Here is a 24,600-nt window from a genome sequence, read left to right as displayed (position 1 = left end):
CTACTCTTTTTCCGCTCACATATTCCCTGACCTAGGCCTCAAGAATGATCTAAAACATTTTCACTATCATCTTCAAGCACCCGATTATAACAAAATCTGATGCTTGATATAAATGGTACTGCATCCGTCCTTATCTAAACTATCTATACTATACTATATTAACCGGAATGGGGTATAATTTGTAGTTTGGTTAACCCCTTATTTTGGTTATCCCTTTCCATCTTAACTGTCGGATCTTTTTCATCAAATAATCAGAGCCGTTAGATCCAAATACTAAAAAAATACACTACATAAGTTCTCAGGTTCGAATCCCGTCAACAACAAACATTTATATTATTATTTATAAAGATACATATAAGTTCTCAGGTTCGAATCCCGTTAACAATAAATATTTATATTATTATTTATAAAGATACATATAAATTTTCAGGTTCGAATCTCACTAACAACAAATATTAACATAGATCACATCAATCATATACTATTTATACTATTTGAACTTAATTCAAATTATACATAATAAAAATATAATTATATAATTATTATTTAGTATTTAGTTATTTATATAAATTTTTTATAAATTTCCATAAAATATAAATAAAAATATAAAAGTATTTACCGAGACCCGTACATCGCACGGGTCATAAGCTAGTAGGTTCTTAATATTTGAAACGGAGTGATCGACACGCATTTTAAGACTCTTATCTATTATAGTTTCATAAATTATTGTATAAAATTTTTTCTTCTGAATAAATATTAAATTAATGTTTAAATTTCTTTCAAATTTTTTTAAGCATTAAAATACATGTTGAACACTATGTTTCAAATATTAAGAACCTATAAGGTATAAGCATATAAGCAGTAGTAGTAACTAACATTTATGCATGTCAATGAGAGAAGCTAGAGTGTTATCATGGAATTGTAGGGGAATTAACAACCAAGTTGTTAGAAGGAACATAAGGACAACATGTCACAAGTCTAGGGGAAATATTTTATTTTTGCATGAAACAAAATGTGGTTCTTGGCACAAAGACATGGAAAATTCTATGTGGAATTCTGATTTGCATGATTGGGTATATCAGAATTCTCGAAGTCTCTCAGGGGGTTTAACATGCTCTTGGGACAATAATTTGTATACTTGTGTGGGTTTTGCACAAGATTGGAACTGGATTTGGTTAGCACTAAGATGTCACGTTAAAGGCATAATAATAAACATAGTGAATATATATAGTCCAGTAAATCAGCATGGCAAAAGAGAATTGCTAAAAGTGCCCTACTACATTCTGGCATGTTGTGGTAGTATAGAGTGGCTGTTTGTCTAGTTGATGATTTCAATAGTGTAAGGGATCCCTCAGAAAGGGTGAATTGCGAGTATCGACAAAGAAACTCTATCTATTTTAATAGATTTATCAAGGACAATAACCTACTCCACTTGGAATTTAACAATTCTAAATTCACCTGGTTTGGAACAGATGGAAAATATAGTAAGCTAGATAGATTTTTGTTAAATGATAGATAGTGAAAAACGGTTAACTGGGAGCCAACCACTGTGTTCACGATGTTGTCTGATCATAAACCTATTAGGGGTCGTTTGGTTCGTTGAGTGGTATCGGGTTGGAATCAGGAATGGGGTTAAACGAGTATGAGTTTGGAACTTGATACTTGATATCACCTGTTTGGTTTAAAAATAGGATGAGAATGTATCTCGTAATTGATAAACTAATTGGAATCAAGAATCAAAAGATATTTAATTATTTTTTTTTGTTAATTTATAATTTTAATATTAAAAACTAAAATTATACACGATCACTTGATTTAATCATAATTAGTAAGGCTAAAAATATAAATTTTTTGAAAAATACCTAAGGCTAAAGATACTTTTACAAATATACTATAATTTTTAAAAAAAATTGCAAAAATACTATTTTCCAATTTTTATTACGAAAATACTACTTAATGCAACTTGATTTAATTAGATGTAGTTTTTGACGAATTTATGTCACTCCATGTAACCTCAAATTCAACAAAAAAAAACTCGATCAACTAGTTGTATGTCTGCTTGATTTTGGTTGATTCTATATTTTTGCAAAAAAAATTAAAAGTTAGTAAAATCGCAAAAAAATAAATAAAAAAAGCTAGTATTTTTGATAATTTTTCTTATTAAAATATGAGTTAAAAATATTTTTACGTAGTATCTAAGAAAATAAAATATACATTCACATTTTCTATTCATCAATATTAAAGTTTGAGCTAAAATAGAAGTATACTTAAGTTAAAAAGAAAGACGAGCGAGAGAAAATAATGAAAATGATACCCAATATATGATTTAGCTCGTACCCATCTCTTCACATGAGTTTCTAAACCCTATACCTCATGGGTTTCGGGAATGAGTTTTAAAACAAAATTTTTTTAACCAAACACATACTAGTTTTATCCATTCCAACCCCATATCTCATACCAATATTTGTTAAACCAAACACCCCCTTATAGTTTTTAGTGGTCAGAGCAATTTTTTAGATTTTCCAAACTCTCGAGAGTCTATCATAAATAATAACTGTATACATGAACACCCATCCCGGAAATATGGTGGGTTACTTATCTTCATGCATGCATGGTCAATAGATAAGGTTGAGTGTTGACATGATGTATAAATATGTTAGGGTAATACAGTAACTAGAAGTTTGATAATATCATCTTGAAAATTAGGAAAGCAGCCTACTCAATGATATACTAATAATCCTAAGCGAGGCTATTTAAGTTGTTTATTGGTGTGTCATAATAATTAAATCATTAAACACAAACCCTACAGCTTTCCTTGTAGTTCCCCAAAAAGTTATTACATTCCCCATAAAACCTATGATACACTGCATGCGTAAGGAGCGAAACCTCTTCATATTTCCCTTTTAAAATAAACCCCTCTAGTTATGAAAAACAGTCAACTATTAATTTTAACTGACCTATTTCTCAGCCCAATAACCAAAAGAGGAAAAGCCTAAAAAAACTTTTTTAGAATTTTCTTCTGGTACACTTCTCAACCTGCTCATATTGAAAGAATTCTCAACCTCTTGAGCAAGTTTTCTGGAGATTTCTTGTACCAGCTTCTTACTATCTAAGATTAAGATACTAACTTTTGTTCCTTCTAACTTACTCCAGTATCTGTTAATGTTATACAAGCCTTTCTTTTTAGTTCTATGACCGAAGTAACAGTCACCGGCCCTGAGAAAGTCATGATAATCCTATTTGAGTGATCCTTGATCAATCTTCCAGTTCCGGCTAGCGCTCCATTTTCAACATAGTAACTTCCATCTACAAAGCCTATTAAATCATATCCTTGAGACAACAAACTCATTTTCTTTATTCTCCAAAGGAATTAGATGATTGTCATGGGAAAAAGCTTTGCACTACTAAGGAAGGAGAAGGGTTGGGATTCAGGGAGTTAAGTAAATTCAACATTGCCATGTTAGCAAAACAAGGTTGGAGATTGTTTAATAATGCGAATCCCCTGGTTATAAGTATCATGAAGGCGAAGTATTTCCCGGATTGTGATTTTTTACAAGCTCAAATGGGTTCAAATGCGAGCTATATGTGGAAAAGTAGTATTGCATCTCATGAAGTCATTCGTCAAGGAAGTCGAAAAAGAACCGGGAATGGCGAATCTACGAGGGTCTGGAAGATACCATGATTACCAAGTAAAAACAATGGGTATAATTAACAACGAATATGCCTCAAGAACTAAGAGCAAGTCCAATGCAAGATGTAAATTAGCTATAGTTATTGCTATAATTTGGCATAAAAAAATGTCTTTTGGTGCTAAAATAAAACTTCAACTCCAATGATAGATGCATTTTAAAACCAAATATTTTCTTATTTGCCTAAATTTTGTCACTTTGCCCTAAATTTCATTTAAAGTACAATAACATGCATCTCATTTGTAATAGTATGATGATGTGGCTAGATGCATAAATGCATCATTGGTTTCCGAAAACAGTTTTTTTGTGCTCCACATTGTACGCAAATTTTCTATATAATCTCTTGAATCCAAACCCCAACGGCCACCAACTCAATACAGAAACCCATAATTTTCTCACAAGCAATATTTAAAAAGTAGATGGTCTAAGCTTTCTTTGTCCTGTCCACATAATGGACATGCAACACTTCCAAAACTATTTCTTAGTCTTTTAAAATGAATGCCTTTCGTCGGAATAACCCCTAAATACATTTTCCAAAGAAAGATCTTGGCCATTGGAGGGATCTTTAGCTGCCATATGAAATACTATTCCACCTTATGATAGTCCATTATATTCTTTTAACAGCTTATAGCTCCTTTGACAGAGTAGCCATCTTGCAGGGGGTCTAGTTCAGTGAATCCGCTTTATTTGTGAGTTTGAGATTGCATAAAAGCTTAACCATCTCATTTACCTTCTCCATCTCCCAACTTCTGAGATTTCTCTCCTAGAAATCTTCAGAGTAAAGAAAAATCATGAAAAATGCAGAACCAGTAAGATGCTCTCCACGGCCTGCCTGCCTTTGAAAAAACCATATTCATGCTCATCCAGAACTTTTTCGTGGATTAAAAGGATTCTATTTGTTAGATTTTCATCAAGAGTTTGGAAGAATTATTGATAAGGATAATGTATCTAAAATCACTCGAAACACTCGGCTTTGTAACTTTGGGAACTGGAACAATTAAAGAGGAGTTCAAACCTTATGGGATTGTCAATTTTTTTGCAAAATTTGTATAACACTCTAGAAGCTTATCTTTGATCTTAGGCTACAAGAACTTCAAGCTGTGTATGTTCATCCCATAAGGCCCGAGAGCCTTGTCATGTCCAGAAAGCTTGTTGATCTTCATTATGTCTTCATCAAAAAGCTTGGCATCTAACAAATTGCCAAGAAGCAATAAGCTGTGAGGCCCTTTGTTATAGAGGGTATTGAAATGATTTAAAAAGGCCTTCTTTAGCTCCGAAGGGTTATTAAGAATATTTCTATCGACTACAAGTTGCCTAATATTATTCTTAAACCTTCTTTTTTGGATAGCTTGATTGAAAAATCTTGTATTTTTATCCCCTTTAGCTATCCAATTTTGCATAACCTTCTGCTTTAACTGAGAGTTAAGATTGTAATAGCATTCTTTTAGATCCATTTTGGATTCCTCCACTTCATTACCCCATTTATTATTGTTGTCTAGATAATCCATTTTCTGTTGCAGCTTTTCTATGTGTATCTGCAAAATAATTCCTGGTCTATAAACTCCAACCTTTTTTAACTGCTTCAATTTCCTTCAACATAACCTGGACATTAAGATTGGCGAGGTCCATTCTATTTGACTAAAACTCTTCCAGAGCTTTAGCTTTATTCAGGGAATCTTCCTTGAGCCACCAGTTGAATACTCTGAAAGGCTTGGGACCCTAATAGTGTTGGAAGCGCTATTGGCTTCACTTTTTTTTAAATAAAACTCTATATATAGAGTAAATAAGATTTGATAAGTAAATAAACACTTCACTTTTATTTCAAGGAAAGCTACAGCTTCTTTGTAATACAAATGCAGGCTACGGTTTTTTTTATTTCACTCACGCACACAACACAAAACCGAGCTTCTCCTTCTTTTTTTTGCAATATATATTTGCAGTCTACTTTTACACATATTCCTGCCACCAGTATATATAGTAGATATATTTCTAACTTAGCCTATAGGTATTACAGGCACTAATGCACATGTACACAAGACCCGCATGGTTTTATTCAGCTGCAACTATTAATTTCCTTCAACCCACCTTAATTTATGGATTCAACATATGACCAGATGCTTTCCTTATTTTCAAGATGATATTAGCAAACTTCTGGTTACTGTGTTAACTCCTTGTTCTGTTTTATATGGCTGCATAACTTTACTTACTCTAACATATTTACACATCTTGTCAACACTTAACCTTATCTGTTGACCATGCATGCATGAAGATAAGTAGCCCACAATAAATCCGGGATAGGTGTTCATTTATACAGTTATTATTTATGATAGACTTTCAAGAGTTTGGAAAATCTAACACTCCCCCTCAAACTCGACTTTGCATTCTAAACTTCATCTTCATTTTGTGAAATACATCTGGCTTCAATGGCTTTGTAAATATATCATCCAAATTTTCTTCGGTCTTGTAGTGCACCGGTTCCATAATTTTATCATTTACTTGTTCGCGAAGAAAATGTTATTTTATGTTGATTTACTTGCTGCGACTGTATGACACCAGATTTTTTGCTAAAGAAATAACAAATTTATTATCCACGTAAATTTATTATCCGGCTAATTTTGAATCTTGAGAATGTGTGTAAAATAATCCGTGATTAAGTGTTCATTTTATGTACCTCAAAATTCTTTTAGCCGCCATAAAATGATCCTGCTTCGGTTTCCCCATGTACCTACTAACCACTCCAACTCCATACGTAATATTTGGACGAGTAAAAGTTAGGTATCTCAGACTTCCAACCAAACTTTTAAACAATGTTGGATTTACGGACTCCCTCGTTGAATCAACTCTGAGCTTTATGCTCGGTTCTGCTGGAGTGCTCACTTGTTTTCATTCCTCCATTATGAACTTCTTTAAATCTGCTCCGCATATTTTTTCTGTGACATAAAAATCCCATCTTTGCTTTGCTTCACCTCGACTCCAAGGAAGTACGACATTTGACCAATATCTGTCATCTCAAATTCATTAATCATAAACTTCTTAAAATCATTGAACATACCAGGGTTATTTTCGATAAATATCATGTCATCCACGTATAAGCACACGATCATAATGTCTCCCCCAGAATTTTTCTTCGTATAAAGGGCATGCTCGTATGGACTCTTCACGAAACCATTTTTCTGAAAATATTCATCAACTCGCGTGTTCCATGCTCGTGGAGCTTGCTTCAAACCATATAAGGCTTTCTTCACTCTATAAACTTTGTTTTCCCGGCCTTTCTGAACATATCCGGGAGGCTGCTTAACATAGACTTCTTCTTCAAGATAACCATTCAGAAATGCTGACTTGACATTTATATGAAATATTTTTCACTGGTTCTGAGCTGCAATTGCTGTTAGAAGTCGTATGGTATCAACTCTTGCAACTGGAGCGAATACCTCGTCATAGTCAATGCTATATATTTGCTTTTAGCCTTTAGCCACCAACCTTGCCTTGTACTTTTCCACTTCTCCATCTTGATTGGTCTTTGTCTTATAGACCCACTTGACACCAATTGCTTTATGTCCTTCTGGAAGATCTGTGAGCTCCCAAGTATCATTCTTCTTGATTGCAGCAATTTCTTCATCCATGGCTTTGATCCATTTGCTTTCTTCAGAAGCTTCTTAAAATGTAACTAGATCACATTCAACCATTAAGAAAAATAATGAATAATCAAATAATGTTTGTACTGGACTTGTTGCTTCATATATATTATCCAGACTTCGCATTTTCCTCGGTGTTCCCCTGAACTACCGCTTCCTCCCGTTGATGGTGTTGATGCGGGAGTTTGTTGAGTTGGACTTTGTGGTGGAGTTGGATCATTATCTCCGTCATCTTCAATGTTGGAGTCGTCACCGTCGTTATCATCATCGTTAAAGAATAAACCAATAACTTTTCTTTCTTCTTCGCTCCATCTCCAGTAATCTGATTCATCGAACTCAACATCTCGAGAAATGATTAAATTCTTTGTTAGGGGATTATAGTGTCTGTATACCTTCCTCCTTCTGTCATATCTGGTAAAGATGCATTTTTCACCTTTGTCATCCAGCTTCTTCCTTTTCTGGTCGGAACATGAGCATATGCAATACACCCGAAAATTCTGAGATGTCCAACTGATGGTTTGCATCCACTCCATGTTTCATTTGGAGTTTTATTTCTTACATATTTTTTGTTGGACAGCGATTCAACAAATAAACTGCACACAAAACAGCTTCCGCCCAGAAAGTTCTTGGTGAAGGGTTTTTAGCACATAAACGCAACGAAAACGTAAATTTAAATCTTAAAAAAAAATCGAAACCCTCCGCAGGATCCATGCGAAAAATAATATTTAATTCGTAGTTCAGTATGTTTACCTTAAGAAGCTTTACGTTAATGGAAAAATGGATGTCTTTAATAGCGATCCAAGAACGATGAGTAGAGATCCCTAGTAGCTGCTCCTCAAGTGTGAAGCACTCCACCGGTATCCACCAAAAAATCAATGTAATGAAGGAGGAAGAGGTTGAGAGAATTAGTTGCCTCTCTCTATTTCTACTTTAGAATTAGGGTTTTTATTTGGGTTGAGGCAAATAGGGTTTATAATAGTATATTTATAGACAATATTTTTAGCTGAAAATATTATTATTATTAACCCTTTAATTGATTATTCTTATTAACCAATTAACTAATAATTAAAACACCTTTAATCATTAATCCCTTTTCTAAACACTTTAGAAAAATAATTCTCTCACCTGATTTAATTTCCAAAATAAAATTCTTAATTAATAATATTAAGAAATTTTTATTAATTAATTTTATAATTAAATAAATCTCATTTCATCAATTATTAAATTTTCTAATTAATTATTTATTTCACAAATAAATAATTACCAACCATTATTAATTAATTCCTCCACCATTAAATCATTCTTCCGATGACGTTAACATATTCAACCTTTCCTTGCGACTTAGAACGTCGGCTACCACATTTGCCTTTCCAGGATGATAGTTTATCGCACAGTCATAATCTTTGATCAATTCCAACCACCTTCTTTGTCTCATATTCAATTCCTTCTGAGTAAAGATATACTTTAAACTCTTATGATCCGTATAAATCTCGCACTTTTCCCCGTACAAATAATACCTCCAAATCTTAAGGGCAAACACATCTGCTGCCAATTCCAAATCGTGCATTGGATACTTTTGCTCGTGCGGCTTGAGTTGCCTTGACGCATATGCTATTACCTTTCCGTGTTGCATTAACACACATCCAAGTCCTTTATATGAAGTATCACTGAATATCACAAATTACCCTTTTTCATCTGGTAATACTAATACTGGGGCGGTTACCAACCTCTTCTTTAACTCTTGAAAACTTTCCTCGCACTTTTCTGTCCATACAAATTTCTCATTCTTTCTTATCAACTTCCTTAACGGAACAGAAATCTTAGAAAAATCTTGCACAAACCTCCTGTAATATCCGGCTAATCTCAGAGAACTTCTGACTTCCGTAGGAGTCTTGGGTCTTTCCCAATTCATTATAGCTTCTATCTTGACTGGGTCCACTTTGATTCCTTCTTTATTAACTACATGACCAAGAAATTGCACTTCCTTTAACCAAAATTCACACTTTGAAAACTTAGCATACAGCTTCTCTTTCCTCAGAATTTCCAAGGAAATCATCAAATGCTCCTTATGACCTTCTTCCATCATGGAGTAAATCAGTATATCGTCGATAAAAACAATAACGAACTTATCCAAATATTGCTTGAACAATATGTTCATAAGATCCATAAATGCGGCTGGCACATTCGTCAAGCCAAATGCCATTACCAAAAACTTGTAGTGTCCATATCTCGTTCGAAATGTCGTCTTAGGTATATCTTCCGCTTTGATCTTTAACTGATGATACCCAGATCTTAAATCAATCTTGGAGATACACGAGGCTCCTTTTAGCTGATCAAACAAATCATCGATCCGCGGTAGAGGGTATATATTCTTAATCGTCAATTTTTTCAATTCGCGATAATTAATGCACAACCTCATACTTCCATCCTTTTTCTTTACAAACAACACCGGTGCGCCCCATGGGGACACACTCGGTCGGATCACTCCTTTGTCCAATAATTCTTCTAACGGAGCTGTCAATTCCTTCATCTCGACTGGCGCCATGTGATAGGGAGCTTTCGACACTGGTTCCGTTCCAGGAGCCAAATCAATCGTAAATTCGATCTCTCTGTCTGGAGGTAGTCCAGACAATTCATCAGGAAATACATCCGGAAATATCTTACTATCGGAATATCCTCGATCTTTACAGATCCTTTCTCCACATCCACGACATGAGCCAAATAAACTTCGCATCCTTGACTATCAACCTCCTCGTCTCAAGAGCCGTCAGGACTTTCTTTTCTTGCTTCTTTCCTTTGAATACCACTTCTTCACCATCCTTGGTTCTTAACTTCACCTTTTTACTTTTACATTTTATTTGCACTTCGTGGTTTGACAACCAATCCATTCCTAGTATAACCTCAAATTCTCCTAACTTAAAGGGGATTAAGTCAGCAGAAAAGTGACGACCTTCTATAGTCACATCGCAATCGGGACAAACTTTGCTAGCAATAACTTTCTCTTGATTTGCTACCTCTATAATCAGATTAGGTTCTAGAGGGTACGCAACACAATTTAACTTATCAAGAATACTTTCAGAAATAAAGGATCTAGTTACTCCAGAATCCATCAATACTTTTACTTCTACTGAGTTTATAAAAAGCATACCTGCTACCACGTCCACTTCTTGCACCGTATCTTTCATCGTCATGTTAAAGGTTCTAGCTCTGGGTTGAGCTGATGGTGCTGGGAGAGACGGCGGTCCAGCAATCCTGAGAACATTAGCCTTCTGAACAGGCTCTTTACAATTCCTGGCCCTATGGCCCACTTTACCACACTTGAAACAAGCCAAATCCGGCTTCCTTGCTCTACTTGGGCAATCTGAAGAGTAATGCCCCTTCTAGTTGCACTTAAAACACGTCACATCCAACTTATTACACCTTCCCGGGTTTCTCTTTCCACAATTCTTTCATTCTTGAATCTGAGGTCTGTTATCCTTCCCCGGTTGTCCAGTTTTCTGGAAACGGTTCTTCTGAACTCCGTTATCGGGTTTAAACTTCTGAAACTTTTAGTTCTGACCTCCACCATTCTTGCCAAACTTCCCTCTAAACTTTGAACTTCCTTGCTCTTGCTCTGAGCTTTCAAATTTCCTTTTTCTTCCTTCATTTTCTCTCCTTGCAGCTTCACGCTCACCTTCCATTATCATTGCATTTTGAACCAAGGCAGCATAATTCTTGATCTCTAACAAAGCTACTTGACTCCTAATCCACGGCTTAAGTCCCTGTTGGAACCTCTTATCCTTCTTTGCTTCAGTTTTCACATACTCATGTACGAATCTAGACAACTCTGAGAATTTCACTTCATATTCCGCTACTGACATATCCACCTGTCTAAGGTCCAGAAATTTCATTTCCAATTGATCTTGCATATAGCTCGGCAAATACTTCTGCAGAAACATTTCAGTGAACTTCTCTCATGTTAAGTCCTTACCTTCCAACAACGCCTTTGAAGACTCCCACCAGAAACTTGCTTCATCTATCAGTTAATAACTTGCATACTGAGCTTTCTTGTCGTCCTTAACTTCTGCTAACTCAAAAGCTTTTTCCATTTCTCTCAACCACGACTGAGCATTAATCGGGTCTGGCAAACCTAAGAACTCTGGGGGATGAACAGATTGAAAGTGTTTGAAGTTTCCAACTTTAGGGGCCACAGGTTGTTGCAAAAGTTGAGCAAGTCTGCTCATCATGGTTATTTCTGGGTTTACTTCTCGGTCTTGGGTAGGAATTTCTTCTTCTTGGTGATTTGGTGAGTTGGCCATTTCTTATAAACCTAATTGAACAATTATTTAGTAATATGATAGCATGGCATCTATAACAGTATTTTCTATAAAAAAAATTTTGCGGGTTTTAAGCTTTACCCAATTTTGCACATGCAATCCTATTACTACATAATTCTCATATGAGTGTTGTTTTATCATGGCACATAATAGGGTATCACGAATTTTACACATGGTGGTATGGAAACATGATATTGAGAACAGTTTATGAGATATTTAAAGTGCACAATGGAAACAAGACAAAGGATTCATTTAAACAAAGGGTACATAAAGAAATGTCTGCCTATCACAAGTTCTGAAATAAGGTACAATAATATAGCAGGGTTAAACAAAGGAAAAACTGGAAAATATCCCCTATCTACCCCTAACTTCCAACAACTACTACTACAACACAGTTCTGAAATACAACAAGATAAATGAAAAAGGGATCCCGACATTTGACCAAGTATCCCAAAGCCTACCGGCGCTGAAAAACAACAATCTACGGGCTCAACCAACAGTCCCGTCTAATCATCCAGAATCTCTCTCAACACAACCAGCATCCAGCGAATGATCTTATGCAACCTCCGGGCCTCAGCATCAGCATCACTAGTGGATGGCCCCTCATCCAATCTCCTCCTGGCAACCTGTTCCACAAACTGAATCCTAGCTCTCCACTACTCCATCACTACTGAAGTCCTTTGCCTAGAATCTCGAATCAACCTATCCACCAAAGCTCCCAACTCAGGAATGCGGGAGTAAACAAAGTCTCGATCCTGGGCTAACTTGCCACCAACACTGACAGGTACAGTCTTAGGCATCTCAGACTCTGGCTCAGGGGAAGGGGTCTCTGAATCTGGCCTCAAGGGTGAAATCTGCATAGGAATCTCACTACTCTCAGAAGGGTCCTCATCTGGGTCTGAACTAACATACACAGGCTCCTCTGAAGAGGGTGGAATGGGGTCCACTAGGGTACCGGTCAAACTAATCTCTGAGTCTGAGTCACTACCACTATTAGGATCCTGAGAGAAAATACAAAACAACAACCAAGAAACAATGTTAGGGTTAAACAAAGCTTCCAGCTAACTCACACCCTAACTCTAGTTTCCACTATAACTGATACACACTTTCCTTAAACTATACCTAATAGTCTAACTCAACTCTATATGAGTCGAACTCTCTCGCGATATGATATACCCAAAATACCTCTTTTTATTCCTAACTTATCTCAGGGACTAGATCCTGTAGCTCTGATACCAACTTGTGACGCCCTCAATCTCGGGGTTAGAAAATGAGGACTCACACACCTTTAATCTAATAATTAAATAAGCATAAACCCTAATTAACTACTAACAGGATCAACAGGATAAAGTATAAGACAAGATTACAACTACCAATCATAAAATATAACTTACAACCCCAAAATATAATTAAGTAATCATAATCGATTCCGGGTGGGAACCGACAGATAACCCATTGTATCTTTAAAACATTCCTTCTAAGCGCTTGCTCACTCAGAAATACCACTACCTGCTCTACCAACCGGAAGCCCTCAACACGATAGGGACCACTAGGTACGCTCTTACGAGCAGTGTGCCTAAGCCTGACCATCTTCTTGCTTAACTGCCAAGGTTAGATTAAAATAAAACATATGAGTATGAAACTCAGCAAGCAACTATAAAGCAGTTCTACGATATCAAATCCACAATATACTTTACCAGTCTCAGGGCATTCTACTTTATTTGATCTAGGTGGCAGATTTCAAGCTTTAGGGTCAATGAAAGGTTATAAAGGATAACGTGGGGCTTTCTAGGAACAAGGCTCAATGCAGAACGAAAGGCGACTTTCATCACAAATCATTAAAGGATCAGAATAGATCTTTCAGAAAGAGGAAAGCAACAGTATTTCACTTATATGGAATCAAATTTTTATGGAATCAAATTTTTATGATCAACAGATCACAAATCAAATTTTCAAGAATCAATTTAGTGAACAAAAAGTTTCAGTTCCCTTTTAAATAATCAATTAGAACCCTTGATTGGATCACTTTTATCTTTCCATTTCATTATAATAGTGGTGATCAGCCCGTACCGACCTCCATCCTGTCTTTAAAGTACAAATCGGCATAATTTCAGCCTTAAGTTGGACTAGCCCCGCTAGCCTCTTACTATGACTGGACTAGTCCCACTAGCCTCTTACATCCCAATCCAATCCATCAGGAATTCGTTTGGAAAACCTTGAGTTGGAAAAAGATAGGTTTTCTAAAATCCATTTTATCATTACCAAGAATTTGAAATCATTTAGACTCTTTCGAGTCGAAACTCATTCTTAAATCAAATTTTAAGAAAACAAAGTTCAGGGAGTGAATCAAGGATAAACAAGGAACAATTCTTTTTGGGAAAATGTAGAATAAGACACCTACTTTCCCGCCAGGTTACGCGGCATGGATTCGTCGATTGACGAATCGGATCTTCTCTAATATCTCATTGAACAGGATTATATGTCAAGGATAATAAGGTACTTAAGTTAGAGGGATCAACATCTGTTTAGGGATCAATAGGGTGATCAGGAAATAAGGTATCATTAAATAGGGTTCGCAAGGATAATTATAGGGTTCAATACAATTCATGGCTTAATAAATAACTTTAACAGAAAGGACAGGCTACCAAAGGGTTGAATCAGTAAGCTTATCAATAACAGTTTATCAAGATCGAACACAGGGTATCTCAAGTCATTAATAGGGGTTCATTAAGTAACAATTCCATACTCTACATGGTATGAACAATAATCTCTCTATAACTATTTTCACAAGTAATGAGAGTTACTTGCCAGAATTTGCTTTCCTGAAGGTTGAACTACTGCCACCTAGTATACCCTTTCATTCCCTAGCCTTAATGCCCTCACGCTCCGGATCTACAATAAAACCAAAATCTAAATCAGTTCTCAACTCTCGTTCCCAGAACGATCACTCAATACAATAGCTCGATTATACACTTGACTCAAGTATACAAATATAGCTTATACACATAAGCACATAGCACATCACACGTCATATATATTTTACTCTTAACCTTTACACCTTTATATACTCGACCATCTCCTTATAAACATCCTTATCTTATTTCGAGGTTAAATCGTACTTCATATTAAAACACATAGCTCTTTTTACTAGAAACTCTTATACGAATAAACAAACGGCAAAACTTGCAGTATCGACCTTAAAGTCAACTTTAATCCAACAAGACAACCATAAATAATGCAAATCAATCATCCCAGTTCTATATATTTTAATTCGAACCAAAACAACCAAAAATAAGACACCTTTCTTCTTGAATTTCACATGCAATTACTTAGCAAGGGATTAGAACCAATTCATTCATTTCTCTACTTGTATTCTATTCGACCATTCACATAAAACACAACCATGTATACTCAAATTCATTTAAGTATCAAAATTCAACACCCTTTTTTAAATTATCAAATTCGAACACAAACATATGTCAATCAATGTCATGCAACCAAGTTCTTATTAGCAATTAGCTCATATTCTCATTAAAGTCCACCCAATTCTCTTTTAATCATATGTCCCATTCGGGTTTTCCAATAATCATGCATGCAATGATCAATTTTTTTACATGCAAAGTCTTAGATTACATTCCCAACTTGTTTTAAACCTTAACTTAGTCATCCAATTCATTTTCATCAAGATTTCCGAAACACAACACCAAGCATCACCTAATGACTCCAACCCTAATCAAATCATTTAATCAACATGCATGCATTCACTTAATCATCAAATTAATCTTTTCTAAACTCATTTTCATTCGGCTAAATCATGATTTACACTCTCCAAGGATCAAACAATGACATGCACTACTTGTTCTTCTTTAAAACTAACATGCAATTACTTTATATACTAAATAAGCTTAGTTTACACTAAGATCAAATCATCAAATCCCTTTCTAATTAGCATAAAGCCGAATTATAACCCAACATGCAAACCTTAAATTTTGATTTCCTAATCATCAAACGACTTACACACACATCAATAATCAAAACAAATCCATTTTCAATCACATACTCAAGTTTTAAAGGAAATACCAAAAACTCTTTTGATCTTTCAAAAACCAAACATGCAAGGCTTAAAATTCATATTAACACATCATTAAAGTTCCACCGGCTCTCCTTAGATCATAGCCGGTGGTGGTCGAACTTAAGAGAGCCCGCAACGGGTCTCCTCTTGAGTTTTAAACCACATAATCCTCTTGAATTTACTCTTATAGTTTTGTATCAAGAAATCAATTTCCTTGAACACAACCATGGAGATCATCACCAAAACACTTACACAAATACTTACATGCAAATGGAATTTGAGAAGTATACCGAAAATAGAAACTATAGAGAGCAATATCTTTGAGTTTGAATGAAGATTAGGTGTTGCATGCAAGAGATGGAGAAGAGAGATGGAGGGAGCCGAGAGAGAGAGTAGCCAAGAGGGAGTAAAAAAAAGAAAGAGAGAAGGGGAGAATGGGGTGCATGGGAAAGAAAAGAAAAGGGCGGGGGGGGATGGGTTTATAAACTATCAAAGACAAGGGCAATTTAGTAATCTACTAAATACGTTTTATGCTTATTTGATCCTTTCTTTTTACTCAAATGTAATAAAAATCAATTATAAAATATATCACTCTCGGAAGGTTGAAAGTTATTACAAGTGACTATTTTAATACGTAGATCTCAAAATTAGCTTTCCAACCATTACTCATAATAAACTTTTGAGCGAACGGTTGATTTTATATGAATTACGCAAGCTCGCCTTAATAATAACATTTTTCCACATAAAAATCAATTAATATGCAATGACCACCAAATAAATCCATTCGTCATTTTTAAAAAGTCTCTAGGACTACTATGAAGATAACAAAACAGATCCCAGGTTTTTATCTTACTCGGATAATTTTATAAAAATGCATGAAGGTTAAATAAACATTTATTTAAATCAAATAATTCCTTTAAATTCATAAAAATGTCACAGAGCACATAGTCATGCACACAGACCTGTAATCAATCATATACGAACACATAATAACTCAGGTCTGATCTGAGAATTTGTCCTTCTTTAATCTTTATCCTTTTCTACACGTATCGGGTCACGTTCAGCCTGACGGCCCGACACTCAGCGTTTCGATTACGCTTCTCATTATCATTATCGACCGACACGTCACTGAGGACGAAATACTTTATTTACACATTCATTTCATTCAATCACATATAATTCACATTTTATATTCTTTAACTCCTTATTAGGACGGGTTCCGTTCTACCTGACGGCCCGACAACACAGCTTAACTCCTAAGCTGACTCTTTAAATTGGAACGCTTTTATTTACGCTCTTATATTCTAATATACAGAAAAGACAATTAATCAACACTTAATCACATCACATAAATCATACATTAATGACTTAATTATGTCGCAAAATTCCCAGTCGTCACAGATTTTCTCATAAAACATAGGCTTAGGAAAAATAAACACCGTGTATGAAATGAAATAAACCCAAAGTAAAACCAAAATATGCTGTCAAAAATCATTTCATCCAAATTTTAGTCCTAAATCAAATCCGAAGTAAGTGGAGAAACAAGTCTCAACAGAAAAAAAACTGATAATGCTTTCGAACTCTATTTTGTTATAGCACAATGTGTGTGTTTGTATACATATTGTCGAACTTTAACCTTCCACCTCTGGTAGCCATTAGAAAAGAGTATTAGCTAGGCTCCAAGGAGATATGTGAATATTCTAACAAAATTACATATATAGAAGTGCATTCTTTATTTTTCCACGTCGTTCACGCACTAGGATGAACCGCATTCAACGTATGCCTGATTTTTTCACAGCAGCTTCTAAGGAATTGTACTACCTTGGCAGCATCTGCAAGAGTTATAATTGCCATTGGAAAACTATTAACCAGTACCTGAAAAAACACGGTAAAAAGAGTTTTGATGTGCCTCCTTCGCAAAATGAAGGATAATCCGGTAGTATTGTGAATCCTTATGGCAGAAGAGATAGACCATTTGGATTGCCCCCACCTTGTATCAGGTCTATACTCCAAACTCTATTGACCGTGTCTTTTTAGGTACTTGTTAATAGATCTCGAGTGACAGATATAACTCTGGCAGATGCAACCAATGTAGTACAATTCCTCATAAACAGCTGCGAAAAAATCAATCATTGATCTTTATGCCTGAATGATGGAGTTTGAATTCTCATGGGAAGGTTCTGTGGATTCTCGGATATCTTGGCCAGCCACTACTTGCACCACCATTAGCACCTGCCTGACTTCCTGTTTACATGTTGTTTTGCTCCATTTCAATCTGTGCATCCCACAACATTAACTTCCTGTTAGTTCAATGTGTGCATATGAGCATGAGTGTCTAAAGATTATTGCATACATCTGAACTGAAATCAAATTCAATTATAATGATCTTTTCTTTTAAGTAAAAAATATTTTGTTGTTAATATTACTTCAATGACATATAATACATGAACTCTCTTATTTAGAAATAAATTACAATTATTTATATAATTGTCCTATTAAATAATATCACAACATTGGTTGGTTAAAGATAAAGAAATATTTTGTTCAAAGATAACAAATCATTCTTCCTTTTCAAAACGATAAAAAGAAAAAGTTAAAAAACTCTTCTGAATATTAATCAGTTGGTCAATGCTAAATAACTTCATTCCTTTTCTTTTCAAAACAAAAATTTCATACAAGAAAAATAAGCAATAATATATTTGTAGGAAATGTATGACTTCAAAATCATTAATAGAAAATGAAGTTTTGTACATAAATCCATATTAATGGACACTAAAAATGCATACAATAGAAGTAAAAGTAAGATTAATATAAATCAAATTGACTATATATTACTTACACATAAAGGAAAAAAGGGGGAAAAGTGGACAATCTTTGATAAGAAGGTAAATTGCATATATATTGCTTACAAAGGATGAGAAGAAGGTGAGGGAGAGCAAGAAAATGGTTGTATTTTGATAGTAAAGAACAATGCTGTCAAATGTACGTGTGAGTTGGATCAAGTTACGACACAGTATATATAGCCCCCTGGAATTTGTTAGGGGATGAAACAACGTATTAGATTCATATATACACATATATATTTTATTTGAAACTGTAGAAAACAGCTGTATTACAATCATAGTTACTTTTGATATTTAAAACGTATAATAATATATACATTTTTTAAATTTAAAATAGAAAGAAACAGCTCTATTACAATCATATATACGTTTGATATTTAAAATGTATAATAATATATACTTTTTTCTATTTAAAACATAAAAAACAACTGGATTACAATTGTAGTTCATATGCACATTTGACATCTGAAACAGTTAGAAAACAACTAGATTAGAATCTTATATCTGTATTAAAATTTTAATTATTCAAGTAACTTTTTGTCTAGTAAATCCTTCAAATTTCAAATTACATGTTAAACTCAACTTACATAAATATATTTTTTCACTTCTTTTTGAACTATATATATGTTACAATAAAAAACTTTAATAAGTGGAGTTAAAAGCCCTCACCTTTATTTTTAAAATGATATTCAAAATTTAAAATCATTTCATAATATTATGTTATCATTCTTGAAAAAATTTGAAAAAATTAACAAAGTTCTATTTTTTTCTCAAAATACACAATTATCTCACTAATATACTTCACAAATATATGTGGGGGACCAAAATCTCACTATGGTCAATGCACGACCTATATGATGGGAGCCATATGCTTACCTTTCCAGCCCTACATCATGGATATGCTAGACTGAAATAAGGCAGCTATATTTTAAATTTGAAAGGCAGCTAGACTGAAATAAGGCTAGATATCGTACAACCAGTTGATCTAACCCATTACACACACCTGGACTAGACAAAGAAACTAAACATCATCAAACACAATCTTTCTTAGACCCTGCATACCAACTTCTTCTGCCAACAGTTGTACCCCTGCTGCGTCATGGATTTCATCATCAACACCAGCATCTAAGTTGTTTCCATTTTCAGCCTCTAGCGCCGCTACATCCCGATTTAATCATATCATCAACCACTAAAACAGGCTCAATATCTCTCTAAAAGGCCACCCTAAACCTTGGGGCAATAGGTCCTAAACCCATGTAAAACCGGGTTGTAAAACCGGGTTGTAAAACCGGAACCGGCCCGAAACCCGACCGAACAGGCGCGTGCCTAACAGCCTGCGAATAAACAAATGAGAAACTGTTTGGCTCCAATGCAACGGTCAACACAACAACGGTCACCTGCAAAAAACGATCACCTGCACTTCCAACGTTCTACTCCAGAGTTCCATATTTTTTCCTATAAATATTATCACCAATTTCTTTCTTTCTCAATCTGCACTTCCACTCTCGATCCCTCTTTTTCTTTCTCAATCTGTCTTAATTTCTCGACATATCTTTTTCTTTCTCATCTCTCCGCTCTTAATCTCTCAATATTATTAAGCTGTTATTAGTTACCACAGAGTCACAGTCTTTAGAGCTGTAGGGTGTAGCTAATAATATAATTTACATTATTACAACTTACCTCTGTCAAATGTCATATGTCAATCAACTAAATAATCAAGTGGCATCCTATTAAAAAAATTACAGTGTTCATGTAATTCGGCTCGCCAAACTCGACAGCCCGGCTCGCCGTCTCCTCTCGTCCGTCTACAACTTGTGTAAAATGCCAAAGTCGTCTAACTCGTGTAAATCGTGGGCCGAACCGGCCCGAACCCGGCATGGCTCTTCCTATCATACGGGTTGTTCACGAGTTTATATAGCTAAAGGAACCGGCCCGCCTTAGCTATGATACACTGCATGCGTAAGGAGCGAAACCTTTTCAGATTTTCCTTTTAAAATAAACCCCTCTACTTATGAAAAACTGTCAACTATTAATTTCAACTAAGCTATTTCTCCCGATAACCAAAAGAGCAAAAGCCCAAAAAAGCATTCTTAAAATTTTATCCTGGTACACTTCTCATTTAAGCATGGATCAGGGCCAACCCATTTAATAATTAACTTCCTTTGTCTGGCTCCATGTTTGAATAATACGTCTGCCTCCAGGTTAAAAGACCTATTAATTTTTTGAACAGAAAACATCAGCCCGCTCATATGAGAGAATTCTAAAACTTACTCCAATGTCTCTGCATTACGTCAATTAATGTTATACAAGCCTTTCTTTCTACTTCTAAAACTGAAGTAACAGTCACCGACCCTGAGAAAGTCATGATAATCCTATTTGAGTGATCCTTGTTCAATGCTCCAGTTCCAGCTAGCGCTACTCCATTTTCAACATAGTAAATTCTATCTGCAAAGCCTATTAAAACATATCTTTGAGAAAACAAACTCATTTCCTTTATTCTCCAAGTAGAAGTAACTGCGCTTATTAAGTTTGGGTGCCACCACCATTCCATTTCCTTATGAACCAGCAGTTCTGCAGCCACACTCCACTCAGATGTTCCTTGTGTTATGAGAAAAATAACATGTTCCAAAGTTATTTTTTGAATTTTATAAATGCATGCATTTCTTTCTTTCCATACTGTCCAAAGACTAGCTGTGATAACAATCTCCCATAAAATCCTCCCTAGACTATCTGGAAATACAGTTTTTTGTGTTCCACATTATATGCGAATTTTTTATATAAGCTCTTGAATCCAAACCCCACCAACTCAATACAGAAACCCATAATTTTCTCACCAAGCAACATTTAAAAAATAGATGCTCTAAGCTTTCTTTGTCTTGTCCACATAATGGACATGCAACACTTCCAAAACCTTTTCCTAGTCTTTCAACAAGAATGTCTCTCGTCGAAAATAACCACTAAAAACATTTTCCAGAGAAAGATCTTGGCCCTTGGAGGGATCTTTAGCTGCCATATGAAATACCATTCCACCTTCTGATAGTCCCTTATATTCTTTTGACAGCTTATAGCTCATTTGACAGAGTAGCCATCTTGCAGGGGTCCAGTTCAGTAAATCCGCTTTATTTGTGAGTTTGACATTGCATAAAAGCTTAACCATATCATTTACCTTCTTTATCTACCAACTTCTGAGAATTCTCTTCCAGAAATCTTCTGAGTAAAGATCATAGCACTCCCACAAGTCCAGAAAAGAAGATACTTCTAAATGTTTCCATTTTAAGATCTTATAGAGTCTGGGGAACATATCTTTTCGTGGCTTGTCTTGTAACCAAATGTCTTCCCATAAGAGAACCTTTTAACCATTCTCAAGCTTCCAAACAAATTTATCACTGGTAAAATTACTCTGAAACTTCTTTGTGTGATTGACACCAACTATATCCTTCATAACAGATGAAAGTTCCTTATTATCAATGAATGATTCCAAGATGTCCCCTTTTTAGCATGGTATTTTTCTCTAAGTCACACAGTCCAGCTGCTATTCCTCTCATTATACCATTTAAAGAACCATTTAGTCAATAAAGCCCTATTTCTGACTTCAAGGTCTGCTAATCCTAAACCACCTATGTCCCTCTCCTTGCCAACTTTATTCCATGAGAGTAGATACACCTTTTTTTAACAGGATGATCCTGTTTCTGCATATCTCCCCAAAAGAATCTCTTGTGATTTTATTAATCTGATTACAGACAGTCATTGAAATCCTGTGTAGATTAAACTAGTATATTGGAAGACTATCTCTTCTGGCCTGATTCAAAGAGTTCTTCTTCCACTTAGCTAACTTACTTCTGAATTTTTGCACTAATGGCTTCCAAAAGATTTTTCTTTTTGGAGAACTTCCAATCTGGGCTCCAAAAAAATTTTAGGGCCAACTGCCCACCTTATAACCCAGTCTAGATTGAATCGACTTTCTGCTGATTATTACAGCAAGAATAAATATTACTCTTGCCAAAACTGATTTTTGAGCCTGAAAGTAGTCGGAAGCATTGTAAGAGCAAGTTCAATGCAATGCTATAAGTGGTGCCATTTCCATAATTTGAAACAAAATATTAAAAATTTCACTCCAAAGGGGTTCTATAGCAAATATGCATATATGTATCATTAATTCTAAACTAGCATAATAACCGGTGAGGCAAGGTCATTTTCTAATTTTTTTATGTATAATGCAATTATAATGTTCTTAATTATTTTCTTATTTCACAACCTTTCAAATATAAATTATTAAGTAATACATATATAGGGTTAGATTCTATGGAGTCCCCTATTTATTGGAGTCCTTTGAGTCCATATATGTTCTGCAAGTAAAATATAGCTTAAATTGTTGCAAAACGTATTATTTTTCGAATGATATTCTGCAAACATCACAATTTTATTGAAATCTTGCAGTTTGCGTAGATTTTACAAGTAGAACGTTGCAAAATATATTATTCTACAAAACATGCTTAGTTTGCAGAACATAAATGTTCATGTTGCAGAACATACATATTGTACTTGTAAATATATGAGATTTGCATGATTTTATTTAAGTAATGATATTTGTGAAACATGTTTTGCAAGATAACACATTTTAGAATATATTTTATTTGCAGAACATAGATGGACTCCGAGGACTCCAATTAAAAGGTGGACTCCATAGAACTTTACTCTATAAATATATATATATATATATATATATATATATATATCAATATATATTGATATATATATATATATATATTCTTGTTGTATAATTTGTATTTAATGAACTAATATAAATACGGTAAAACGAAACGATCATACTTAATTTGTAGAATGTCATTAGTATGTTTACAAATAAAAAGTTAAAAAATAACATTTATGTTGAATACAGATTTAACCAAAAAATTTTAATTTTATTTAAATAAACTATATGTACTGGTCTATATTATTATTGAGTTCACTACTAACTTACAACTAACTTACTCAATTTAAAAACATAAAAAATGCATAATTGAAGTCAGGATGACTTGCAATCATAATATAAATAATGTAAAATTTACACTATTGTTAATATAAAAGTTGATTTCAATGAAAAATGTTAGTTTTTGAAATTCAATCTATGTATGCATGGAAAAATGTTAGTTTTTTATTTACACTACAGTTACCAAAGTAACATTAAGTTATGTCAACATGTAAATTGTCGTATGCTACATTTCTTAGTAAATTATGATGATTTCAATTATTTATATGTTAAATATCTGATTTATTTATATGTATAATCACAATTAACATCTAATGAGACAAATGATTACTTAAATAACATGCTTTAATAATTATTCAAAAATTAAAATTATTTAATAAATAAATTACAATAATTTATATATGGTATTCATGTTATCACTGACAAACAATCTATATCTAGTTTTTACGCAACAGAGTATCAATCATGGTTGTAACATAAAAATAAATTATATATTATAAATACTTATTATTGATATTCATGATTTTTTTCCAAGGGTTCGAAGAAAAAATTATAATTATATCGATATTTAAACCATATTTAATTTCCTTTCTTACTTTTCTAATATTTCTTCTTATAATAATTTGATAACATATGTATACTATGCTCCTAAAATTAAATATTTTTCAATTTGATAAAATTTTATAATTATAAGTTGAACTGGTTAATTCATTCAGATTATTGAACAGTAAATATATATATATATATATATATATATATTTCTTCAAATAATATAAAATACATTCAATCAAATGGTAAATTATAGTATAGGATATAATTCTTATTTGAATAATTCAAAATATAAAAATAATTTAAAATATTTGTACAATATTATCTTGATTAATGAATATTATTTATCTAGAAGAATACTTTTTTAAAAAGCTAGTTTTTAAAGTGAAAAATGAAAAATAAATCGATTTAATATAGCATCGTAGTTTTAAAAAATCTCGTGAGATCTCATATCAAATTTTGAATATTTTTAAAATCAGGACAAGTTTCAAAACCAATAATGCGCT

Source organism: Apium graveolens, chromosome 9, assembly GCF_009905375.1.
Source record: "Apium graveolens cultivar Ventura chromosome 9, ASM990537v1, whole genome shotgun sequence".
Classification (NCBI taxonomy): domain Eukaryota; kingdom Viridiplantae; phylum Streptophyta; class Magnoliopsida; order Apiales; family Apiaceae; genus Apium; species Apium graveolens.
Note: the sequence above shows the minus strand (reverse complement) of the source record.